Below are 14,357 nucleotides of genomic sequence, written 5' to 3'. Positions count from 1 at the left end.
TGGCCAGTTCAGATCATCACTTGCAGCAGCGCTGTATTATAATTGCAGAATTATAAAGTGGATACTTTATTGGAAACTCTTCACGTCTAATATATGTATTCTGATTGCTAGTATAAAAAATTACTGTGTGGAACCCAGAGTGAAGTTAAGGAATGTAACTCAGCCAACATAAACATAAACAGAAAATAACATAAAAGGAAAACTTACTAACATTCTATTTTTCTTGCATAATACTATAAACAATACTCTAAACTATAAAAATACTAGTACTATAATTAATACAAATAACGCTATAACCTATGGCATGGCATGGTGGCACAGTGGTTCACACAGGTGCTTCAAGCGCTAGGGACCTGGGTTCGATTCCCAGCTTGGGTCACTGTCTGTGTGGAGTCTTCACCTTCTCCCCATGTCTGTGTGGGTTTCCTCTGGGTGCTCCAGTTTCCTCCCACAGTTCAAAAGACGTGCCTGTTAAGTGCATTGGCCACGTGAAATTCTCCCTCAGTGTACCTGAGCAGAATATGGCAATTAGGGGATTTTCACAATAACTTCATTGCAATGTTAACGTAAGCCTACTTGTGACACTAATAAATAAAATTTTAAAACAGCAAGTGCAGACCTATAATACAATTGTTATAATTAAATTCTGGGGAGACCTGAGTTATTTTAGTGAAAACTTCTCAATTCCAGCGAGACACCAGTTGGATGACCAGTAAAGTGCTATTCCACATTCTGCGATTTTGATTCGATTTGATTTATTACTGTCATATATATTAGCATACAGTGAAAAGTATTATTTTTTGCGCTCTATACAGACAAAACATACGGTTCACAGAGAAGGAAATGAGAGAATGCAGAATGTAGTATTACAGTCATAGCTCTGGTGTAGAGAAAGATCAACTTAATGCAAGGTAAGTCCATTCAAAAGTCTGACAGCAGCATGGAAGAAGCTATTCTTGAATCGGTTGGTAGTTAATTAGTGGGATGTGTACGAAAACAACATACTTCTCGTCTGAATTTCACTCCACAGGAACACTTTGTTGGTAAAAGCTGAACTGAGCCATTTTGTTTCAAGGAGTGAAAAAATATATTCACTTTGCATTTCGAAAGAGGTTTTCTTTCGGCTGTAACCATGTCTTTATAATGATTCACCCAATTAATTCACCATAAGTCTAGGATCGGGAAATAAAGAAACAATGAAATGTCTGGTTATTATCTGAGGCAGCTTCTGACGTCAGTCTTGTCGCCCCTATTCACTTCAGAACATTAGAGGGCTCACATGCTCGCAATCACGTGCTTATCTTGACAGGAAACTTACCCTCTTGAATATGTAATCAACCTGTACTCTGTAATGAAAATGAGCAGAAGTTAATGTGGTCAACGTGGAGGGCACATTTCCTCTGAACACTAAATGCTACATCCTCGATATAGCGTGGCCTGGATATTTTTGTTTTTCTGTCTGACCCTGTTCTAAAGATAAAAGTATCAGGCTGAACAATTTTGTAAGAAGCTTTTGTAAAAGCACAATGCATGTTTTGTTACATGATATCCCTGATACTGAAACCTTATACGTGTAAGCGAACTGTTTTCATGGAAAGACAGATGGAGTGGAGCAAATGAATTATACATTGAAACTGCAGATTACAGCTGCTGCTAATTTCACATGACATGCCTTTGAGATGTTTTTTAACACTGTCTTGTTTTCTGCTAATATTTCTTCACTCTTGCTTCACGCAAGTGATGGGTGTCAAAGGTTTGACACCATAAGAGTCCTTCTCCAATTACAATTGTAACAAGTCATTTCAATTACACTGTGGATTAATATTTTTTCATTCATTTTTCCCTCGCCAACATTTGTTGCCCACCCCTGAGGGCATTTCAGAGTTAATCACATTGCTGTGACTCTAGAGCCACATGTAAGCCAGACCAAGTAAGGGCAGCAGATTTCCTCCCCTACAGGACATTAGGGAACCAGATGGGTTTTTGACATTGACAATGGTTTTATGGTCATCATTGAACTTTTAATTCCAGATTTTTATTGAAATCAAATTTCACCATCTGCTGTGGTGGGATTCGAATCTAGGTGCCCAGAGCATTACCCTGGGTTTCTGGGTTACTAGTCCAGTGACAATACTATGATGCCACCACGTTCATTTCTTGAATTGACCTATGAATTTATCTTCATTTGTAGTTTTCTTTGATGGAGGGTGAGTGGGAGAGGGGAATTCTACCAGGTATATTTAAATATACTTATTGTCCTCAATTTTCAAGGTGGGAGCAGATATTTTTGGCAAGTTTCTTATTTATTTCTCTGTCAAAGTAAAGATAATGGACTGACACTTCTCTATGCCTTGCATTAATATTAATGTTATAGGGTAATATTCAGCACAGTATAGAAGGTGTGCCACGTAATCAAGTGCTAACCTTCAGGAGAAAGGCTAAACTGCTCTCTCAGGATAACCGTTAAAATCCCTTGGCATTATTTGATGAACAGGAAGGGTGAAGGGCCCTAGGAGTCCTGCTCAGCTGAATGCAGCTGTTGGGCCTTGGGGGTCATCAACCAAAAAGAGTGCTCTGGAACAGCGGCAGAAACATGGGTGAAATATTGTCAGCCTTTCCAGAGGCACCGCACACCTTCAGAGTGTCTGCCTGTTGCAAGTGCCATTTGATCTGATTCTCGCCCTTCTTTTGTTTTATTCATTCGTGGGACATGGATAATGCTGGCTGGCCAGCATTTATTGCCCATCCTTAGTTGCCCTTGAGAAGACGGTGGTGAGCTGCCTTCTTGACTTGCTGCAGTCCAGATGCTGTGGGTTGACCCACAATGCTGTTAAGGAGGGAATTCCAGGATTTTGACCCAGCGACTGCGAAGAAACACCAGTACATTTCCATGTCCTGCTGTTGTTGCAGGTGTTGCTCCTCTTGTTCCTCACCTGAAGTCCAAAGTGGAGCTGCAAAAGCTGCTCCCAGGCTGCTGGATAGCTTGACAAATGGGAAACAGAGATCAAAGCCAAAAGAGATAACAGGCGTAACCTCCAAACTATTAGAAATCACCTCTAAAGCAGTGAAAGCACACTTTTAGAACAAATCTTGTGAGCAAAAACCTTTCACTTAGGCAATAGAGCAGCTGTCATGGCTCAGTATTTAAAGGCTTCCCAGCCTGTCAATTTCACAGAGGCATTGTGTGAAAGGTGTTCTCACCTTGTTGACAGTGGCAAGTTTCAGGCCACCTGGAAGACCCTTGTACCTGTAGTTAAAGCTAGAATGCAGGGTTAAATCTTCAGACAATTGTTTTTTTCCCATAATTAAAACACAGACCCTTTTGTTTTAAGAGACTTTTCCAAATTTCATGAAACATGCACCAATTAAGTGTAAAAATCGGTGGCTACATGTCAGATTCCTGGCATGCTGCTGCCTTTTCACTCTTTAAGTCTCCAAGCCATTGCCAGAATGGTCAAGAATTATAGTGCAAAAACTTAAGGGTGATTGGCAAAAAAGAATGACATGAGGAAAAGCTTTTTTTTTGTAACAAGTGATTAGGTTCTAGAACACATTACCTTAGATTGTGGTGGAGGCAGATTCACTTGTGGTTTTCAAAAGAGATTGCATAATTACCTGAAGGGAAAATGTTTGCAAAGCTGTGGAGAAAAGGTGGTGGAGTGGGACCAGCTGACTTGCTCTTCCAAAGAGTTGACACATAAAATAGTGGGCTGAATGGTCTCCTTCTATGCTGTAACCTTCTATGCTTTTACGTAAATAAAACACATGATGAAATTACTCAGGTGATGGCTGGCATTTTACGTGGGAATTGGAGCAGGCGGGGGCCAGACAATGGAAAGGTCCATTGACCTTGGACAGGACTTTACAGTTTTCGGATGAGTGTAAAATGCCGCCTGATGAATGCAATCTTCCCAGGTATTTGTTCTTAATGTCTCCAGACAGATCAACAAAAACGTAACCTATACCAAGTATTCAATAAAGTAACAAATATTTGGTCTATAATCATGGAGTAACTTGAAGTGGATGACAGTGTTAACTTTTGTCAAACTGTGTTTGGTGAGAGTTAAAATTGCAAACTTAAGTGCAATAGAACGGAATTAAAGAAAATATCACAAAGGCTGGTAAAAAATAACTTTATCTTGTTTTTTTAATTTCATGCTGTTGGCATAAATCCATAAGCTAATCAGATACATGCTTTACCATTAAGAGAGTAATGGTGTCCAAAATCGAATAGGTTAACTTATCTATGTTATATATTTGGTTGTTTTATAAAATTATATGAAAACAGTGCAGGATTATTTTTGTTCGTAGCCTTTGCTTACAGACTTGTTCAGATTTTTGGATGTTTGATAGAGTGAATTATAATCTCGATGTTTTGGACACACCTCTGGTACAGGTTCAACATCTTGCAGAAGCAAGTGCTGGCAAAAGAGGGCAACGAGTTGAGTGCAACTATAGGCTTTGCAAAGCTTTTAGGTACAGTCCTAGTTACCAACCTGGAGCCTTCTGACTGTTGCTGATCAAACAAAATAGCTTCCATGGTTAGTCCATAATTTCCTATACCCCTTGTTCAAGGAAAGAAAGTAGAAATTGCAATTTTATTAATCATTCAAGGTGAAAGGTCACTTTCAAGCTAACTAATCCTAGGCTAAGCGGTTATGCATTTTTTTTTAGTTACAAGGTGCACAAGTTTACTGTCAGGCAGGGAAAGAGAGAGACAGAAGGCAGTCTTGAAGAACATGTGAGGAAAGTTAAGCTGACTGAGCCATTAAGCAGTTAGCACACTGATTTAAATGCTGTGCCTTTCATGTGGAAGACACCCAAATATCTGCTTAGCTTGCAGAGTGGTGCCCCTCCTGCTAGTCTCTCTCTCTCTTTCTAATGGACAGAGATGCCTATGGTTCTTTGTGGACCATGCTAATTACTTATCCGTTGCTAAGTACACTGAATAAAAGCTATCAGTGTTGATAATCTAAGATGTTTGTCCATGACAGCCTGTTTTAACTGACTGACCGACCCTAAGTTTACTCAATGTTATAAAGCAGCAGAAACAATTTAATGTTTGGTAATGTCTGTTTTAACAGCTAATAGATATTTTTCAATTATCAAAGTCATCACGCTTGTTTAACAACTAGGTAAATTTTCATCAAAATAACATGTTTCCTTCAGTTGACTCTAAATTAAGTATAATCATGACAATCTTACTTTTAGAAGAAACCCAGTTAGGCAGTGAAGATATAAATCAAAATACTACAGTGATAAAAGTACATTATAGCCCATATAAGTTCTTCCAAACATATGAAATTGAGCATACAAAATTGACCGGCCAGCTGGTCCATCAACCCCAATCCACACCTCAGGATAGCTGCAGTATTGTGACTAGACACTTTCCAGCCTCCTTCTAATCACCTGAAACCATGTAATCTCTCGGACATTGCTTTTGAGATTGTGTGCCAGTGTAGCCAGCTTCAGGACGATGAACTACCGAAATTAAAGGACTCGCATAGAAAAGGTACCTGAGAGTTTGATTTTCATGGTTCCAAAAGAGATTTGTTTATGTACAGAGTATATCGTACCTGTTTACAATAGCTGGATTCAATAGGAACATAGGAACAGGAGTAAACTCATCAATCTGTCAAGTCTGCTCCACCTTCTATATGATCATGGCCAATCATTCACTTCAATGCATTTTTCGCCATACTATCCCCATGTCTCACAGTTGCCTCACAGCGCCAGGGACCTGGGTTTGATTCCCAGCTTGGGTCACTGTCTGTGCAGGGTTTGCATGTTCTCCCCGTGAGTGTGTGGGTTTCCTCCAGATACTCTGGTTTCCTGCCACAGTGCAAAGATGTGTGGGTTAGGTGCATTACCCATGCTAAATTGCTCTTTCGTATGCTGGGATGCGTAGGTTGGAGGGCTTAGTGGGGTAAATATATAGGATTACAGGGATAGGGCCTGGGTAGGATTGTTGTCATTGCAGACTTGATGTGCCAAATGGCATCTTTCTGCACTAGTGGGTTTCTATGATTCTATGATCTTTTCATGCCAATAGTATTTAGAAATCTGTCAAACTCGGCTTTAAATATATTCCATGACTGAACTTCCACTGCCATCTGAGATAGAGAACTCCAAGGATTAACAACCACCTGAGTGAAAAAAATCTTCTCATCTTGGTCCTAATGTGGCTTCCCCCTTATTCTGAAATTGTGCCACCTGGTTCTAGACTTCCCAACCAGGGGAAACATCTTACCTGCATCTACTCTGCCTATGCCTTTAAGCATTTTGTCCATTTAAATGAGATCACCTTTCATTCTTCAAATTTCTAGAGGATCCAGGCCCAGCTTCCACAATCTCACTTCAGAGGATAGTCCTACTCTCCTAGGAACAAGTCTGGTGAACCTTAATTGCATTCCTATGACAATAACATCCTTCCAAAGCGAAGGGGATCAAAACTGTATACAATATCCCAGGTGCCGTGTAACCAAGGTTCTATCCAATTGAAGCAACTCTTCACTATTCCTGTACTCAGATTCTCTTGTGATAAAAACGAACAAACCATTAGTTTACTTTACTGCTTGCTGCATCTGCATGTTAGCCCTCAGTGATTTGATGATGAGAGCACCCCTTTGTACATCTACATTTTTTAATCTCTTACCATTTGAGAAATACTCTGTACTTTTTCACACAGAGGGTGGTGTGTATATGGAATGTGCTGTCAGAAAAGTTGGTAAAGGCGGGTACAATTATAACATTTAAAATACATTTGGACAGGTATGCAGATAGGAAAGATTTGGAGGGATATGGGCAAATGCAGGCAAATAGGACTAGTGCGGTTTGGAAAACCTGTTCAGCATTGACCAGTTGGGCCAAAGAGCCTGTTTACGTGCTGCATATGTCTATGACTCTCTATGACTCTCTGACAACTCTTCCTCCCGCCAAAATTGATGACCTCGCATTTTTCCACATTATATTCAATCTTCCCTGTTATTGCCCACTCACAGAGTCTCTTCAAATCCTCTTGAAGCTCCTTTGTATCTCCTTCACAACACACATTCCTTTGTGTCATAACTTGGAAATATAACATTTGGACCCCATATTCAAATCACTGATATATATTTTGTGACCAGCTTGGTCTCAAGTACTGATCCTTACAGTACCCTTTTAGTCACAGCCTGCCAACATGAAAATGACCTGTTTTCTGCCTGTAGGCCAATCCTTAATCCATGACAATAATCCTTCTATCCCATGTGCTTTAATTTTGCTAACAAGCCTCCTGTGGGAGAGTTTATCAAGAGCCTTCTGAAAATCCATGACTGGTGACCTATGAACAATCCTAATATTTACTGCACCTTGCTGTTTCTTATTTCCATCCAACCATTCCACATTTTATTCTTCCAATCTGTGATCTTCACTTAACTACTGCACTGATCCCATCCCATATTATAACCTTCTGTTTCTTTTTGTCTATCCTTTTCTTAAAGTCAAAACTCCTTGAATATTCAATTCACAGGCTTGGTCACCTTCTAGCAATATTTCCATAATGGCAATTAGATCATACACATCTATCTCCATTTGTGCCACCTTTTTGCAGATGCTGGGCACATTTAAATAGAGTGCCTGTAAAACCATAACACCCTAAGAAATAGGGGCAGGAGTAGTCTGTTCAGCCCCTTGATCTGCCATTCATTAGGATCATGGCTGAGCCAATATTCCTCACAGCTAGCTTCCTGCCCTTTACCCATAACCCCGGATGCCCTCACTGATCAAAGATCTCTCTATCTCAGGAAATATCCACAACTACTCTGCCCTCCACAGCTCTGTGTGGCAAGGAGTTCCAAAGATTCAAAACCCTCTGAGAGAAGGAATACTTCCTCATTTCAGGATTAAATTGACATCCCTTTATTCTGAGATAAAGTCCTCTGGTTCTAGGCTCTTCAATAAGGGGAAACATCCTCTCAGAATTTCAAGCCCCTAAAGAATCCAATAAGTTTCAATGAGATTATCTCTCATTTTTTTAAATTTAACCTTTCCTCAAAAGTTTGCCTGTTTAATAATGAATTTTTTTGTCTCCACAGGCATTTAAGTCCAGCAAGGGGCATGCATGCGGCAGGTTGTAGTGGGCTGCTCTTGGACATTGCTTCGGGAGTTGCCTATTGCTTCATGTCGTTAGTGTGCTTAAACTGGACCATCTCGAGGGCAACATGACAGCTCAGAGACTATCTCTGTTACTGTGCGGACACATGGATTTGGGCCTGTGTCTGTGGGAGTTTGCACGTTCTCCCCGTGGTTGCGTGGGTTTCCTCCGGGTGCTCCGGTTTCCTCCCACATCCCCAAAGATGTGCTTTTAGGCTGATTGATTGGGTACTAAATTGTCCCTAAATTGGACCTCCCTGATCCTCGCACATTAGGCGTAGACTAAAATCATGAATAGGTCACTGAGACAGTGGGACGGCGGCGCGGGCTTGTTGGGCCGAAGGGCCTGTTTCCCGTGCTGTGTTGTTCTTTGTTCTTTGTTCTTTGAAAATCCCTCCATTCTGGGGATCATCTTATTGAATCTTCTCTGAACTGCTTCCAATGAAATAAAATCTTTCCTTAAATAAGGAAAACTGCTCGCAGTATTCCAGATGTGATCTCTTGTACAGTTGCTGCAAGACTTCCCTACTTTTAAACTCCAACCCCCTTGAAATATAAGCCAATATTCCATTCAGCTTCCTGATTAACTGCTGCACCTATGCGCTAGCTTTCTGTGTTTTGTACACAAGTACCCCCAAGTCCCTATATGTTACAGCTTTCTCTATTCAAATAATACTCCAACTCCAAAATCCAGGCTTCCAGGAGTGGCAGCTGGAGACACCACCTGCACTTATGCTGGCCCCCGACACTGGAAATATTCCTGGCTTCCCACATGGAGCATGAGGAACCCACAGCAACTTTGAGCCCTCCTGCCATGGCTTACCCTTATAAATTAAACCCTTTAAATCAATGACTCGCTATCTTTCTAACACTATTCCGCATTCTAAACTTACTTGCTGGTCACTTTTGTTTCACCTGGCTTGTAATTTCACTTGTTAGTTTTCTGCTTCCCATCACCAGCTTTATTTCCTTCCTACTTGAGCTACTCTTCAAGTTTCCATCCTCTGACAAGCGAGTTTAAGCTTTCCCAGCAGCACGAGTAAATCTGCCTGTGAGGATATTAGACCTGGTATAATACTTGGTATAGTTTGTAATTTCACTATTAACTATTAATGTTATTAATGGTATATCCTTGACCATCTGCTTTCTCAGTTTATTGAAACAGATTTTCATCAAGCATACCAGAACATAAATTCAGTACTATTCTTGTTTCATGAGTGTAAAACGGGCACAGCGAAGACCAATTTAAGCAATACAAGAGGCCAGCAGACAAGCCACAATATCAAAATGAAGTTCCTGAATCCATTTCCAATCCTGTATTCCTAAGTATGGGTGGATTAGTTGGTGTTTGTACAACACTAGCTCCAATTAATATTTCCAGGTCTTGAACAGATGAATTAAAGAAACTACCTACTTCGAAAATAGCCCCAGAATTAAAATTCAATTTAATGGAACTGTATGAATTAGGAGAGGTCTTCGTGGCTCCCCATGCCAAATATAGGCCACTGCTGTCTCCACCCTACAGTCGTCCTCCTCCTTATTACCTCTTTCCCCTGTCTGGACTTAACTGTGGACTTCAGCACCTGCCCAAGTACACAGTATTTACCATTATAGTAACTGGCCAATTAGTCCAACACATCTATGCTGGTGTTTATGATTCACTTTTCACTTCTCACCCTATCAGCATATTCTTCTATTTATTTCATGCATGCTTTGTAAAAGTTGCTGAAACCCTTACCAGCGAGCTGTCTCAGGAAGCCCGACTGGCACACACAGCTCATTGACATGAAGGTGGTCAGGACAAACTTGGCACCGTTTTCCAGCCTCTTTGTTCTGGACTCCATCAGCGTCTAACATGGGAATCATGCCCGGTTTAGGACACTGTTCAGTTTCTATGCCAATGGCAAAAGTAAGGAGAGTGATTGAAGAATAAAAGTGTGATCCTCATTCACCATGTACAGCGTAACCATTCATTGTTACTGCAACTTTATATACTTTATAAATTTTGATTATTTACTAAATGAAAGCTAGTGTCATTTTAAGTATTTTGTACAGTCTTGATTCTCACTAATATCCTCTTTTGCTGAGAAGAGATTGTGCAATTGTGCAAGTAGTAAATAAATAACACGCATATTTCTAGAAGCCACTTAATTGTATTTCAAAGTTTACTACTTCTTGTAAAATAAACATCTTAGCGTTCCTAGTTTACAACATGCTGGCAGACTGTGACTAATTCTGAGAAAATGCAAGTTGCATCTAGCCTAAGGGTGCCCCGCTGAGCTACACATGTTGAGTGCTCAGGGCTTAAATAATGTCCTTGTGTTGTGTCGAGCTAAGCATTTTTATATTAAGTGAGACCTAGGCAAATCCAATTGCAAACCAAAAGTAAAGATGTCTGGGCTTTGCTCAGGCTAGCTACCAGGAAGCATCACTTTTAGTATGAAACCAAGACATGGGAACCTCTTCAGTATCCACACAATATCAAAGCATTATCAGCATGCTTTGAATTAAAATGATGCAACAACCAGCAAAGATCTTTGTTGACAAGAAAGGAAAGGAGTATTGCTGTAAATTTTTGAACAACAAGATCAATAATTGTATGGATGTCGAATTGTACAGGGACTTTGAGCCTCGTTTTCTGACACAGTGTCATTTGCTTTAAGGTGGTTTTTGGGATAGTCAGGAGTACAAAATGAAGTAAGGATGCACAGTACTGAATCTCAGTGTACAGCAAGTCTAACAATGATTTTTATCTGAAGGTGAAGGGTGGTAATAGGATGTCCCGACCCCAATATGGGCAGACATATTAAAATTCAAAGTAAATGTCTTATTGGGATCAATAAGTGAAGTGTCACCAAGTAAGGCTTACATTAACACTGCAATGCATTTTACTGTGAAATTCCCCTAGTCACCACACTCCAGCGCCTGTTCGGGTCAATGTACCTGATCAGGGTTTCCTGATGTTTATGAAAATATCCATGTTCAAGGTAAGTCCAAGGGTTGCTAGGCACCAACTAACTGGTGGAAATTAGCTTAAAAAGCAATTGACGTCAAACTTTAAGCTGCTTTGAGTTTGTTGCTTCCCTACTGATCATAGACTATTTCCCCTTGGACAAATGATGCTCCAATGTCCACCTTTCTGCTGTCTGTGTTTTTCTCCAGATCTGCTGTTATGCTTACCTCACAAGAACAATCTGCCACTGGGGAAAGATAGTTCCAAATTTCCACAACCTTTTCCAGCAGAAGGAATGGTTTCTCTATGTCTATCCCATTGAATCTCTTCATCACTTTAAACAATTTGGTAAGATCACTCAACAATCTTTGAAACAAGGGAAGCCAAGTTTATAAGCCAAACTTGGTTTTATTAGCAAGTTTTATTACAAGGAGTTGTCTTGTAAATCCCTCCAAAGATGTGCCAAAGACTTCTGCGATAACCTGAAACTGGGATAGCTTGTTCATCCTTCAAGGCGAAGGTGACCATCTTCACCATCTCGGTTGGGTTCCAATGGGTACAAAATGACTGAGTCAAAGAGTCATGGAGGTTTACAACAGGGAAACAGGCCCTTCGGCCCATCTTATCCATGCCACCCTTTTTTAACCAATAAGCTCGTCCCAGTTGCCCGCGTCTGGCTTACATCCCTCCGAACCCATCTTACCCATGTAACTATCTAAAGGCTTTTCAAAAGATAAAATTGTACCCGCCTCTACTACTACATCTGGCAGCTTGTTCCAGATGCTCACCACCCTCTGTGTGAAAAAAATTGCTCCTCTGAATACTTTTACATTTCTCCCCTCTTACCTTAAACCTATGCCCTTTAGTTTTAGACTACACTACCTTTGGAAAAAGTTGTTGACTATCTCGCTGATCTATGCCCCTCATTATTTTATAGACCTTTATAAGATCAGCCCAAAGCCTCCGACACTCCAGGGGAAAAAGTCCCAGACTATCCAGCCTCTGCTCAGGCTGACCTGCAGCCTGAAGGTTCTTTGAAAGTAGGACAGTTAGATGCTGCAGATGACTGAGTTTTGGATGGCTATCTGCTTCAGGGTTTTCTATCTCATTTTCCCTCTGCCTCTGGTAGACGCTTTCTTTCAAAGGAGGCCACATTGTTTTTTTATTTGGCTCTCCCAAAGCCATCTGAGAAATGTGCTATCTCGTCTTGGCTGATGTGTCACTGTAGATCCACAGCATTGTGGATTTACAACAATGGTTTAATGGTCATCATTAGATTTTTTGTTCCAGATTTTTAAAATTGAATTCAATTTCTTCAACTGCAGTAGTGGGGTTAGAACTCAAGTTTCCAGAACATTACTAATCTAGCAACAACGGCGCAATGCCACCACCACCTCCCCTTATTATTGATTGGGAATAGATTAGAAGACATCATTCAGGACACCTGCAAACATGCCTTCATGGAACTGCTGGCCATTGTGATGAATTTCCCAGGACAACTGAATTTCTCCATTATTTTCCAAATGTTCTCTGGCTGCCTTTGTCAATGGCCTTGGCCAGGTCAACAGATATGGTGTAGAGGTCCATGTTCTGTTCCTGGCATTCTGGTGAACAATAATCTCTCTCTCAATGTCAACAAAATGAAGGAGATAGTCATCAACTTCAGGAAGCTTAGTGGAGGACATGTCCCCATCTACATCATTGAGGATGAAGTAGAAATGGTCAAGAGCTTTAAGTTTTTATGTCCAGATCACCAACAACCTATCCTGGTCCCTCCGTGCTGATACTATAATTAACAAAGCCCACTAATACCTGTATTTTCTCAGAAGACGAAGGAAATTTGGTATGTCCACTACGGCTCTCACCAACTTTTACAGATGCACCATAGAAAGCATTCTTTCTGATTACATCACAGTTTACTATGGTTTCTGCTCTGCCCAAGACCACAAGAAACGACAAAGGGTCATGAATAAAGCCCAGTCCATCATTCAAACCAGCCTCCCACCCACTTACACTGATTACACCTCCCACTGCCTCACAAAAGCAGCCAAAATAAATAAGGACCCCACGCTCCCCGGATATTCTCTTTTCCACCTTCTTCTGTTAAAAAGATATAAAAGTCAAGAACAGCTTCTTCCCTGTCAGACTTTTGAATGGACCTACCTCGCATTAAATTTTCTTTCTCTTCACCGTACCTATGATTGTAACACTACATTCTGCTTTGGCTCCTTTCCTTCTCTATGAATGGTATGCTTTGTCTGTATAGCATGTAAGAAACAATACTTTTCACTGTATACTAATACATGTGAGAAATCCTCCTGGAGGACATCACATTGGTGTTTCCTTGACCTTTTCTGAAACCAGACTGATTCTCTAGGAACAGATCCTGGTTGAGATTGCTTTTCTGAATTATTTGACTTTTCAAACTAGAAACCATCATATTTGTTCCTTGGGGCTTCAGAAAAGATTTTGTTCTTTGATAGACCCAGGAATGGGAAGAGTTCCATGAAGAATACAGGGAAAGTGAAGATGTGGCAACAGCACTCCTCGAGTTCTCTACCTTGAAATAGCGAAGACCCCCAACAAGTCGCTTTTGGCACAGGTTTCAACAGCATAAGGTAGGTACTGACACTGCCCTCGCATACTGAGGCCAGTTACAGGATAGATCGGAAGGCTGGAACCTCCCTTTCTGACTTATTCAATGTCAATGACATTGGGGCCCACAGGCATACCACTAAAATTCTCCAAAATCATTGTTGTGTGAAAACTGTACAGCTGATCAATTCCACGATCAGTAACCAGCAGTTCATGTACACTTTGGAGATCAATTTAGCTGCTCACAGACCACCAGCAGCAAACTCTGGCCAAGATCAATCCGCACATGCGTTGGGTCAGAATTAAAACAACAGTTAGCCAAATTGTGGAAACAGTGCGGCAAGGTAATGTTCCAGATTGAGTCAATGCCTCTCTGCCCCATAGAATTACACAGTAAGAAGTCTCACAGCACCAGGTTAAAGTCCAACAGGTTTATTTGGTAGCAAACACCACTAGCTTTTGGGGCTTTTCCCCTTTGTCAGGTGAATGGGAGAACTCCCCACTCACCTGACGAAGGGGCAAAGCCCCAAAAGCTATTGGCATATGCTACCAAATAAACCTGTTGGACTTTAACCTGGTGTTGTGAGACTTCTTACTGTGTTTACCCCAGTCCAATGCCGGCATCTTCACATCATAGAGTTACAACCAGTGAGCATGATTGTGATAAATCTGAAGT

The sequence above is a fragment of the Carcharhinus amblyrhynchos genome, chromosome 6 (assembly GCF_965287045.1).
Source record: "Carcharhinus amblyrhynchos chromosome 6, sCarAmb.v2.hapA, whole genome shotgun sequence".
Taxonomy (NCBI): Eukaryota; Metazoa; Chordata; class Chondrichthyes; order Carcharhiniformes; family Carcharhinidae; genus Carcharhinus; species Carcharhinus amblyrhynchos.
Note: the sequence above shows the minus strand (reverse complement) of the source record.